We start from the raw sequence: 13379 nt of genomic DNA on the forward strand, positions 1-13379 counted from the left end.
AAGCCCAGACATTGGCCTTACTAGACAAAGATTTTTAAATCAGCTATTTTATTTAATTCTCATACACATTAATTTTATACTTATTTGAAGTAGCAACAATAACCATCAATAATTTGGCATTTCTGTTTACTGTTGCTCCATTTTTTTTTTTTTCATTTTCACAAAGCCATTATCCAGTGTTGCCATGAAATAGAGACTGCAGATTCTAGGTAGCAAAGATTCTTTCTGAAACCAATGCTAAATCAAAGACATATAAAGCAGGGCATTACACTAAATTTCTGGATCTAGTACACTAAAAAGAGTGAAACCTAGGAAAAGTTACCTACTGCTTTATAAAAGAAATAAAGACCAGCAAAAGCTGATTTTTGGTTATATAATATTTTATACACTGTGGATTTGTAGCATTCTGCTAATTGAAGCAGATGTACACTGTATTTATCCCTGCCCTGCATCCTAGATCCCTCCCTCCTCACCCCTAACAACCTACTACCTTACACCAAGTATTGTGGATATGAGCCCAAGTCATCCCAGACACTCCAGTGAACAAAGTTAGTGTAATGCTCTCGTGCAAAGTGTGTGTTTAAAAAAAAAGTCCCTTCAGTCTTCAACAAAGTTTTGCTGTAGAATTAAATTGGCAGCCAAGTTCTCATTCTCTCACAAGCAAAATATGCTTGCATCACAAGTCCTTCAGGAAATCCTAACGCCTTTAACCTTTCCATAGCTTCTTTTTCCTGAGGTGTTACTTGAATGTCGTTCTTATGACCACTTTCAGCTTCTGCAATTCCTCCATTACCACCTCCACCCCCTCCTCCTTGACCACCAGCTTTTTGAACTGGTTCACTTAACATCTGAATAAAATGTTGCTGGTGTTGGATAATTTGCTGCAGCAACTGAGGATTTTCTCACCTATCTGTTGTAGCATTGCTGGAAGCAGGCAGGGATTCTGTTGAATAATTTGTCTCATCTGTTGAAACTGGGGCTGATTCTGTAAAAATTCAAGAGGCTGTCCTCTGGAACTTTTTGTTATTGTCATTGCTGTCACAGTTGCTGCAGCTGCAGTCACTGAAGACTGAGGAACCCCAGTACTAGCTGCTGGAGGGGGTCAACCACGGCCCGACTTTCTCAATATCCAGGAATTCCCATTAAAAGATATTCCACTGCTTTGTTCAGGGTTGTTGAAATTGGCTCTCAGGGCTGCAATTACTTGCTCTCGTTCATAACCCATTGACATGATCTCAGTTACCATATTCTCGTACGACTGACCTGTCACAAGAGCACTTTTTGCATCTTCAAAAAGATTTGATTGGGAAGAATCTCCTGATGTACTGTCATGGGCTAGTAGTCGCTGGTGTTTCCACCGGCCTTTCCTCAGGTTTCTCCTGTTTCATTGCACTAGCAGGTGCAAGTTCAGAAGATGCTGTCGTTGATGCTGGGATGATGGATGAAGGTATGGGAGTAGGAGCCAAAACAGGGGCAGGTTTGGGGCCTTAGCCACAGTTGGTGCTGTGGAGGAACTAACTAACTGTGGTAGTGGTGGAAGAATTTGACTGCTGAGGTGTAGCTGGTGCTTCTGTTGTCACTCCTTTGGGTTTTGTCACCATAACAACCACGAAATTTTTCTCATCAATTTTATATTCTTTTAGAGCAGTATCGTCATTGAGGATTTTGCCTGCAAAAATTAATTTTTTTTTTTGGTCTTTTTAGGGCCGCACCTGTGGCATATGGAGGTTCCCAGGCTACGGGTCTAATTGGAGCTGTTGCTGCTGGCCTGTGCCAGAGCCACAGCAATGCCAGATCCGAGCCGCATCTGCAACCTACACCACAGCTCATGGCAACGCCAGATCCTTAACCCACTGAGCGAGGCCAGTGATTGAACCTACAACCTCATGGTTCCTAGTTGGATTCGTTTCCACTGCACCATGATGGGACCTCCTAATTTTTGATCTGCTACAGGAAAGGCATCTTCCCCTTCTTCGGATTCAGTTGTCTCTTTCAGTGCTTTCACTGTCTCCTCAGAGTTGATGTCTATCTTGAAGGTCTGCTGCTGGAGGGTCTTCAGAGTGATCTGCATGGTGCCCCCATGCAGCTCTGCTACCGGGACTGTTTGGGGGGTGCTGGCCACTGGGTGGGGTCTGTGGCCTGGCAGGGCCCTGAGGTTGCCCACGCTCCTCAGGCAATCAAAGGAGGAAGGCAGTGGGGGTGGGGGCTTGTCACATTCACCCTGCAGAGTGGCCTCTTTCTCAGCTCTGGCCCTGGACGGCACTGCTGCCTCCGCGACTGCAGCATTCCTCCCTGTCATGCTTCTTCATGCACCTGGTGCCAGCCTCAAGGTCTGCAGGAGGTGCAAGGGTCTATGCAAAACCAGCAGAGAACCCCCTAGCTCACCACAGACTGGTGGCCGCCATCACTGTCACTCCAAATCAGCTATTTTAAATATATTCAAAGAAATAATGGAAACAATGTCCAAAGAGATAAAACAAAAAAATGTGAATTATGTCTCATCAGAGAATGCCAATAAATGAGATAGAAATTATAGAAAATAACTAAGCAGAATTAAGAAGTTGAAAAATGCAAGTATAACAGAAATTCACTTGAGGGGATCGACAGCAGGTTTGAGCTGGAAGAATAAAGATTCAGAGAACTGGACGATCTTAATTAACTAATTGAGACCATCAGTCTGAGGTGCAAAAAGGAAAAGAATGAAGAAATGCTAACGGAATCGTAGACCTATGGAACATCATCAAGCATGCCAACATATGCATAATATGAATCCTAGAAGAAGACAGCAAGAAAAGGGCAGAAACAGATTTTGGAGAAAAGATTGTCAAAAACTTCCCAAATTTGAGGGGAAAAAAAATGTTAATCAATACATCTAAGAAGCTCAACAAACTTCAAATAGAACAAACTAAAAGAGATTAAAACCTAGACACATTACTATCAGTCAAAAGACAAAGCCAAATAAAGATGAATGAAAGCATCCTCAATAAGATGGATGCCTCTGTCCTAAAATTGCAAGAAACTGCCTGAAATCACATAAGCTTGAAAGGGAACCTTTACCTTCAAAAATGAATGCAGCTCAGCTGATTTCAGTCTTGTGAGACCCTGAGCAGAAGACACAGCTAACCCATGCCCAGGCCCCTGACGCATGGAAACTGTGAGATAATAAATTTATATTGTTTTGAGCTGCTATGTTTGTGGTAATTTCCTACAGCATTAGAAAATGAACAAAGTGTGGAAGTTTGAGATGAAAGAGAAAGAGAGCAATGCTTGGAAGAAATGACCAGGGAGGGTGTGTTAGCTTCTAAAAGTATAGACACTATACTATTTAACTTTGGTGATTACTATATTGGTGTTCATTTTATAACTATGTGTTAAATACATTTAAGTATATTTTGTGAACTTAAAGTATGTCATATCTCAATTTGAAAAATATATTTTAAACTAGTTTCAAAATGCATTAAATCAAAGCTATGAAAATGGGTTAATAATTTGAAGTCAATGAACCAGAAAGCCTATGTTTGCTAAATTAAGTAGAAACATGTTAACAGGTTAAAATTGGCACTTCAATATAGAAGAAATTTAAGAATATATACACTTCATCACCATCCACTGAAAAGAAAAGACGACAGATAAAAATGGAGTTCTAAAAAAGGAAAAGGAAAAAAATGTGACAAAGTGAATGTCCAAGCTAAGCCAATCCCCTCTTGGAAACTGGCAGAGATTTTCAAACACTGATCATTTTTTTTGTTACTGACATTTTATCTCAGAGAATATTTTTATTTTATTTCAATCAAAAGAATGACACTTTTTGAAATGCATGTTTGGAGCAGAAGATTTTTATCTCAGCAGCAATAAAAATTCTACCCTAATGTCCATGTTATGACAATATGTTAAATCTAGAGTAGTTGAGCCACCAGAATAAAATCAAATGGCAGGAGTGAACCCCCTCACTATTTCTGTATTTCTTCCTGGGCATGGGCCCATCCTCAGCTTCCCCTGGCATCTCATTTGTAGAACTAGTGATCCCTCTCCCACTTCACACCATTTCAAAATTGCACTTTGGTGTTGGGTACCCAAGTTTGGGTTAACTGAACGAACATTTACTGAGCACTTACTACCTGCCAGGCATCATGCTTAGTAGAAAGTCCAAAAATGAAACAGATACAGCGTATCCTCTGAGGTACTGCTATTCTAGAAGGGAAGTAAAGCACACAGATGATTTCATTATTTATGTGAGAGACTGGAGAGCCTTACTGACTTCCTAATGCAGTCTCTCCTTCCATTACTGACCTGACAAGTAAACAAGGAAGATTTTTAGAAATAGAATGAATGAACATTTATTGACACCTATTTATGCACCAGAATGTTTTAATGATATATCATTCAATTCCAAGAAATAAAATAAGAAAAATGTATCCATTAACACCTTGTATTTACCTTCTCAGTAATTTTTTATTTTCTTCATACAGTGTCTCTGTTCGTGAATGTGCTAACCTAAACAAAGTGTTATTGGAAATTAATGACTTCAGGAGTCACCCCTAAACCAAGATTTTGTGCATATTAGTAGAAAATGAGTAAAGCCTAAAAGATGTTTTGAGAAAATAAAATATTAAAATCATGATGTGACACAGAAAGAGTTGATGCTTTTGAACTCTACAATTCAAAAAATCATTACATAGGAACTATGCTGGTAACCAACAAGCATTTGTAGTAATTGTTTTGCTCAGTGATTAAATCAGGTAATTCTCTATTTATGAATTAACACGTTCCTCTCTGGCCTGGCTTCTGTTTGCCACCCCTCTGCCAGAATTTTCAAGAGACAGGAAATAGACACCACAAGACCACTAAGGGTTATGTGGGAATTGGTCCAGCATCACTTCAGTCACAGGACTGACAGTCACTGTGCTGATGAGCAAATGACAGAAGTGATATTACTGCAGCTATGATAGGAAAATCCAATCTGCCACATAGGCATTCGTACTGAAAAATTTGTCAGTTACTCTACATAAATGAAATAGTCACAGATGTACAGAATAAACAAACTAGTGGTTACCAGTGTGTACAGGGGTGCAACATAGGGGGAGGGCAAGGGAGGTACAAACTGCTGGGTATAACAACACGGCAAATGTAGCCAACATTTTGTAATAACTGTAAATAGAGCGTAACCTTTAAAATTGTATTAAAATATGTATGGAGGAAAAATAATTAAAAAGCACTTTGCTTTGTAGTACTTTGCTTAAAAGATTTTTTAAATGGCTGATTTAAAAAAATGAAAAAAAAAATCAGTCATTCTTGACTGAAATTACTAACTGACATTTTAGTTCAAGTCTTCAACCCAGGTGCTTAGCCCTCATCTCTCCTTCATTCTTCCTTCCATTCTTTATTCTATATCCTTCAATTTCAAAAGCTTTATAGCTTTTTTTGGACAGGTTTAATTGATTAATTAATGAATTTATAACTTTATCTCCATTGTTGAATCATTTCTGCCACCTCCAGAAGGCTTTATCTTTATAAACACTTCTATTAAATTATTTTTTAAAGAAAGACAATTGTCTTTATGAAATAAACTTTCTCCTACAAGTCAAAATAATAGTTTTTTTACCCTATCTTTGACTCCTACAGTACCCAAAAAGACAAAATGCAAATTTTGCTTTGTTTTTTATACTATTTTTTTACTAAAAAAAGTCATATTTATTTAATATTATCTATATTGTTCTTAAAGTATAAAGAGTACTGGATGTGATTCCTGAGAATTCAAATTCAATTCCAAATTGTATTTGTTCCTTTTTCTCTCATCAATACCAAAGTGTATTTGTTCCTTTTTCTCTCATCAATTAAATTTTGAAATTAATTTACTCAAAATATCTTCATGTATAGGTAAAAGCTAGATTCTTCAGGGAGAACTCACAGACATGAAGTTTGTATATTTGGGGCAAAGCTGTTTGTTATCAGTTTCTGCTGCTTTCAATCTATAACAAAGTTAAGAATGGGGCAATTATGCATAGTAAGTTTTCCTTTCAAAGCTAAAACACAAAAGAAGCCCTTGTCAAGAATTATTAATGTCTTAAGTAAAGTTCATCATAGCTAAAGCCATTCAAAGGAATAAATCTACCAAAATAGCAAAGTGTGTGTGTAGAAACAGTGGGGGAGGTGAGGGAGAAAAAGAAGGTGAAGGATTTATTCCTTTACAAGGTAGAAAAAAAAAATGGGTATTTCACAGGATGAAAGAAAACACAACCCCAATAATAAATAAATCCTCTTTTAAGAAAATAAGCTTACGTATAAAGGAAAACTAGAGGTCAAAAATGAAAACCCATATTTAATTCAGAGAAGAATGCCATGGAATGTTACAGAAAGGCACTGGGCTTAGATCAGAGCTTGGGATTAAATGAAGCAGTAGCAGGAGGGCAGAGCAAAGGAAATCTTTTTGACCAGGACTGTAAAAGGTGTTTTGCCAACACTTTGTTATTTGTGTGCTATAGACATAGAAGGTTTTACAGAGGCAATACCTACAAATTAATTGCTATATCATTTGGTGTTAAATTTTTTCTTTTGGTTTTGTTGTGGAAAATACCTTACGAGTTAAACGCAAACATTCAAAATGTAGCAGGGTTGTCTAACAATGACTTGGCTTTCCCTTTCTTTCATTTTTTAATGAGGTGGTGTCTAAAAATATCAAAAGGAGGCCAGACCATTTCAGAATCCTGAGATGCCTGGGTGCCACTTATTAGCCATTGACACTTGGGAAACATACTTAGCTTCTCTGCAGCCCAGTTTTATTTATCACAAGGAGAGGAGAATAATAATACGCACCTTGCCTAAGTCCCTGGGTTGTTGTGCAATCTTCTATGTAAGTCAAAAACATACCAGAGAGGTAAGGGGTCCTTCTTACTCTTCACTGATGCATAATGGGATTGTTACAGAGACATATAGTCAACTTTCAAGGGTAATTTTCCAGTAATCCAAGTTGTTTGTTCAGGAAATTTTGAAGCTAGAGGGTCAAACCTGAGTTTTCCATCATTGTGAGAAAGACTCACATGTCATAGATGTGTGGCCTTGAAGTCACCACCAGATTCAGTGCTGATCATGGGTCTCCACGTATCTCTTTCCAACAGGCCTTTCAAGGAAGTTTTCATGGAAATTTAATTTCTACCTAATTAATCTTGTTTTCCAAGTGACACTGAAATAAAATTAAAGATACCTTCTACTAAGGGAGAGAAATGTCCTTGGACTTAAAAAAAACATACATGCATGTGTGTAAGCAGACACACCCCCCCCAAGATATTTAAATTACGCAAGCATAAAACATTAATAGAAATAACAAGATTAATAGAAGTGGATCACCTGAGTGCCAAGCATATTATTTACTGACCATGTAAAAGCAGCCTTACCCCCTCTAGATAATTAGAATCATTTGCCAAGTTGTTGACTCCTTTCCTTGCATGCTATTTTCATGGCACAAGAAGATTAAAATGACTGAACAATTGTCAAAGCTTGGGCTTCAATAGGATTCTTGCTGTGCTCCCTGGCAGACGTTTTCTCCCTCTGATAACCAAGGCCCAGAGTCATCAGAATAGGAAACACAAATTCTCTAGTTGGATCACTGGGAATGACAAACAGGTTACGTCTACCTTCACTGCTTGGTTCTAGGACAGATTTGATCTCTTTGGGGGACATAGCATCATATGCGGTTCTTCACTTGAGGTCTATACAGCATTTCCCAAGGTGTCTTCTCCAAGCCTTAGATGTTTGTTCAGTAGGATATACTGCTACTAAAACGACTGACAGAACCTGGGAAATGTGGCTTGTGATAGGACCAAGAAATCTCATGAGGACAGGCTGACACCAGGTCTATTTAGCTCTGAGGTAGGTCTCTTGTTCTGATGTTACTGTATAAGTTCTCCCATGTCAATGGATCAAATACTCTGTAAGTTCTTCAACTGTGATGTTGGCTGAGTCCTACTGGCAGAAAAACCAAACTCATATCCCAAAATGGTGTGAATTCCAGTTAACTGAATGGCAGCCTTTCCCAGGGTGGAAGGGGCCCTATCTAACCAATTTGCCATCTCAAGGGCTTGTTGGTCTCCTCAAAGGATGGTGCCGTATTAAGGGCTCAGAATTGTCAGCAGGTTGGAATCCGGTAAAGCCAATTGCTAGATCCACATTGGTAAATGAAAATCCATACAGAGCCCTCATCCCTGCTACCAGGCCTACTCTGTTCATATGCCCAATGTGCCAGTATTAGAATGGCTGATGTCAACTGATTGAGTCACTGGGTCCACTTTGGTTGTTTAGTGTCTCTTCTACGTTGGATGTTCTCTAATCGGCATTAGTAAGCTGAAGAAAGTCCATTATACTTCTGACTATTCCCAATCAGTTTTCCAAATGCCTCTTCCCCAGAAATTTTTTTTCTTTTTTTTATTAAAGTATAGTTGACTTACAATGTTCTGTCAGTTTCTGCTATATGGCAAAGTGATCCAGTATATATATATATATATATATATATATATATATATATATATATATATATACATTCTTTTTCTCATATTATCTTGTATCATGTTCTATCACATGTGGTTGGATATAGTTTCCTGTGCTATACAACAGAACTTCATTGCTTATCCATTATAAATGTAACAGTTTGAAACAACTAACCCTAAACTCCCAGTCCATCCCACTCCCTCCCTCTCCCCCCTAGCAACTATAAACCTAATCCCCATGTCTGTGAGTCTGGTTCTGATTTGTAGATAGGTTCATTTGTGCCATATTTTAGATTCCACATATAAGTGATATCATCTGGTATTTGTCTTTTTCTTATTTCACTTAGTATAAGACACTCTAGTTGCATCCATGTTGCTACAAATGGCACTATTTCATTCTTTTTTATGGATGAATAGTATTCCATTGCATATATGTACCACATCTTCTTAATTCATTCATCTGTTGATGGACATTTAGGTTGTTTCCATGTCTTGGCTATTGTGAACAGTGCTGCTATGAATATACAGGGACATGTATCTTTTTGAATGATAGTTTTGTCTGGATATATGCCCAGGAGTGGGATTGCTGGATTATATGGGAGTTCTATATTTAGTTTTCTGAGGAATCTCCATACTGTTTTCCATAGTGGTTGTACCAATTTACATTCCCACCAACTGTGCAGGAGGGTTTCATATTCTCCACACCCTCTCCAGCATTTGTTATTTGTGGACTTACTAATGACGGCCATTCTGACTGCTGTGAGGTGGTACCTCATAGTAGTTTTGATTTGCATTTCTCTAATAATTAGTGATATTGAACATTTTTTTCATGTGCCTGCTGGCCATCTGTGTGTCTTCTTTGTAGAAATATCCATTTAGGTGTTCTGCCCATTTCTCAATCGTGTTGTTTGTTATCCCCAGAAATTTTCATCCCCAATCTCTACTTTTCCTTCTTCCAGGATTCTCACTAACTAGCTAAGCTATTTCCTAGGGGCCATGTGTCTGTATTATTACTACCTCAGGCCACTTCTCTTTCCACACAAGGTAGATGGCTAGGTGTACTGCTCAAAGTTCTAGCCATTGGGATGATTTTCCCTCACAATGTCTTTCAGTGCCAGTCCTGAATGGGCTATTGCTATCTCATTTCAACTTCAGTTTATAGCTATATCCTTAGCAGACCCATTCATGACCTAGGCTTGGTTTATTCCCTCCTCTGTCAGTTGGTCATGAGAAGCCTCCCATATGTCTATAGGTATGAGCTGAGGGCGAGAATTTGTGCAAGAGTGGTGGCTGCCATGAGGGTCTAGATCTGGGCCCTCCTGCTAGTAAATCCCACTAAGGACTTTTAGCCCTATTCTTATCTGATCCCAGCTACATTACTTTCTTTTTCAATGGATTGCTGCTGGCCAGGCCAACATTACGACAGGGCGAGTTTGCCTGGTCACAGAGAACACTCTAGTTGTGTTGCCACTGAATGCCTCATGGTCAGGCATGATCTCCTTTATCAGGACCCAGTGGCACAGGGGGAGGTGTTTTTTGGACAGGTAATAATAATTCTTTGATCTAGATGGCATGGTCTTACTATACAACACTAGCACTCCACTACAGGATGAAGGGTTACCTGGCACCTGGGGTGTATTATTCAGCCTTTACGGCTTCTGTAAACACTCCTAAACAAAATGAAAAGACAGATTTGACATCTCGTTACATGTACATTCTTGACCTCATAAGGCAGAGGGATAGATCTTGGGAACACTCCTTAGCATAGCTAACAACTTATCAAAGCTTACAGGAGTACGAGCTAAAAGGAACAGAGGGAACATTTATAGATTTCAATGGCCTTTTTCTTCTAATTATTGTAATCATCTAAAAGAAAACGTTTAGTAAGTATTATCAGTATGCTCTAAGACGCTTCCATATGTGAAAATTAAAGACAATGTCTACTTCAACTAAGCCTTTAAAGGAAGCTGGTAGGAACACAGGAATCAATCAAGTGATTCTACTCAACATGAGAAAAGGTGAAAGACAATGAAAATCAGGTCAAAATCAGAACTGGGGTGGACTGTCCATGACTTTTCTATCCTCTTTCTGAGGGTATAAAAGCATACAGTTTCTTCATTGTCTGTGAAGGGACTGTTTACTTTGCATTGAACACAGAATAAGGGGAGCCTTTCTATTCTGTTTACTTTAAAATGAAGCATTCCTAACCCATCTGAGTGATGGCATTGTCTGCTAATAGGAGAGGTATTTTGTGTTTACCGAAGTATAGCCTGTCTAGAAAAATCATAAAATAGCACAAGCCTAAATGAACACTTGGAGGAAAAGTAGGGCATTATTTAAACAGGAATTACATATGATATTGTACTGCAGAACCCAAGACTAAGCAGCAAAACGTTTAAGGGGAAGGGATTTTCCTGTTCTTAAAGAAACATGTATGTTATTAGAGAATTCTGAGCCCCGCAGACTTCAGTTCACTGCAGCAAAAAGGTTCTGCGAAGATGAAATCATCTGTATTATATTATGAGCAGTCAGGCCAGTTGAAAAGGGACATTGAGTTTGCAATGTGGTAGATATTAGCAAACACTTAAGAGAAACCACAAAAAACCTCATGCATTGGCCTGGAGTAAGCCTTCAACATCTGCTCAGACCCTTCAGAGTCTACACTGCTGAGAACATGTCAGTTGGTTGGTCATTCCTCTGAACTTGAAGCCAGATGAGCAAATCCAAGCCATTTTATGGTACAATCATTCAAATCATTCCAGTATGTTACAAGACTTTTTGCCTTTGCCTTGAGCTTCAAAAAGAATTAGGCGGCATTTGTAACACTTCACACATTCCAAGGAAACGATAGGATCCAATTGTGAAAGTTTTCAAGTGCAGATGAATTTTTAATGCATAATTTATGCTGAACATCTAGCCTAAAATGATACATTGCTGTAGAATCATGGTGCTAAAGTACAGCAAGGTAGTTCCTGTCTGTTCATTTATTTTATCACATGTGCTATTTATTTACATTTATTGTTTGATTTAATAAATATTTATTTTGAAATGGTGCTAATACTTTGTTAGTCATAGGCTTCATGCAAAAGGAGTAGATTCACCAACCAAGTTTCAGATTTACAGAAGGGCATGTAAAGATGACCACACAATGGGAGGAATTCCATTACATCAACATTTTCAACAGGCACTTTTATTTTTTTCTTTTTAGGGCTATACCCACAGCATATGGAAGTTCCTAGGCTAGGGGCAAATCAGAGCTGCAGCTGCCGGCCTACACCACAGTCACAGCAATGTGGAATCTGAGCTGCATCTTCGACCTACACCACAGCTCAAGGCAACGCCAGATCCTTTAACCCACTGAGTGAGGCCAGGGATGGAACCTGCATGTTCATGGATACTAGTCTGATTCATTTCCGCTGTGCCACAACAGGAACTCCAACAAGCCCTTTTAAAAGTACATTTTTTACATTTATGAGGCCGAAAACAATGGAGCAGGTATTTGGATTATTTCATCACGGCGACATGTTTTCTTGCTATCCATGAAATATCTCAAAATATATTTTTGAGAATCTTTGTGAGTACATTGATGTACATAGGGCTAGAAGTGAACAGTATCCTTTCACTGCAGAATTAATCCCATTATCAGAAGCAAAAATTATTTTATGGCAGCCCTAAAATATTTTCTGTGTGCCTAACTGCCTCAGTGTTTCACAGTTAGGTTAGAGTTTCTCTAGCGTTTTTACTGTTAGATTATTCCTGCCTCAAAAGAAGTGAGAATGGGAGAGAGAGCGGATGGCGGGAAAGGACTCCGCAGAAATTTTAAGCTGATTTACAAAATTCTCTTTTATATTTCTCCTGAAATTCTGAGATGTTGAGTCTAATTTTTCTCCTTTCAGAGTTAGGCTAAAAATAACGTTTAGGAGTTCCCATCAGTGTCTCTGGGAGTTAAGAACTTGACTAGTATTCATGAGGATTCCGGTTCAATCCCTGGCCTCCCTCACTGGGTTAAGGATCTAACATTGCCACAAGCTGCCACATGTCACAGGTAAAGCTCAGATCCCATGATGCTGTGACTGTGGTGTAGGCAGCTGCAGCACTGATTCGACCCCTAGCCTGGGAACTTCCATGTGCTGCAGATGCGAGCCTTAGAAAGAAAGATAACAACAATGTTTTGACTTGTTCCTATATGCCAGGAGTATGTTTAATCCTCCTTTTGCATTATTGCTTTTAATACCCACAACGACCCCAGGGAATCTGGGTTGCTATTATTACTCCTATTTCCCAGTTTAGGAAAGTGAGAATTACACAAATCATATAATGATCTAGAGCTTGTACTCCAAAGTATCTGCAAGATCAAAAACTTAAGTCTAGTTAACTCCAAATATTCTTGAATGAAAAGCTAAAAAAGAATCAAGTCTGTGTTATGATTTTGAGCATATTGAAATCCACATCCTAGGAGCCAGGAAACTAGACCTCAATTATACATCCCCTAAATGGTTAACTAGGTTAACTCTCAGATAATCGCTTTCCTTTTTTGGACAAGATTTTTTAAAAGAGGAAAGGGAAGGGAAGGGAAAAGAAAAGAAAGAAGGTACAAGCCTTGCTCATTTGGAGTTTTGGAGGTCCTTGAAACCTTTTCAAGCGTCTATAACCATTAGATGGCTAGTTGGCTTCCTAGAAATCACAAGAGACCTGGCATTTCCTGCTCCCCAAAAGGAGCAAAGAAATGACAACTCTGCTTCTCCACTCACTTATCCTCTTGGGATGTCTGAATTTTCTTCTGGGTTTTGCTGAGAAAGTGGCTGACTCATATTTGCAAACCTAAGAGTATTCTGTGATAACACACTGATATCCTGAAACTTAGCACTTGATTCACATCTGCAATACCCCAGAGATTTT

The 13379-nt window shown here is 38.7% G+C and overlaps 1 pseudogene; it reads right to left on the minus strand.

The window, feature by feature from the left end:
- Positions 598-2071, minus strand: LOC100156172 (annotated as a pseudogene).

This window comes from Sus scrofa, chromosome 4 (genome assembly GCF_000003025.6).
Source record: "Sus scrofa isolate TJ Tabasco breed Duroc chromosome 4, Sscrofa11.1, whole genome shotgun sequence".
NCBI classification, from domain to species: Eukaryota; Metazoa; Chordata; class Mammalia; order Artiodactyla; family Suidae; genus Sus; species Sus scrofa.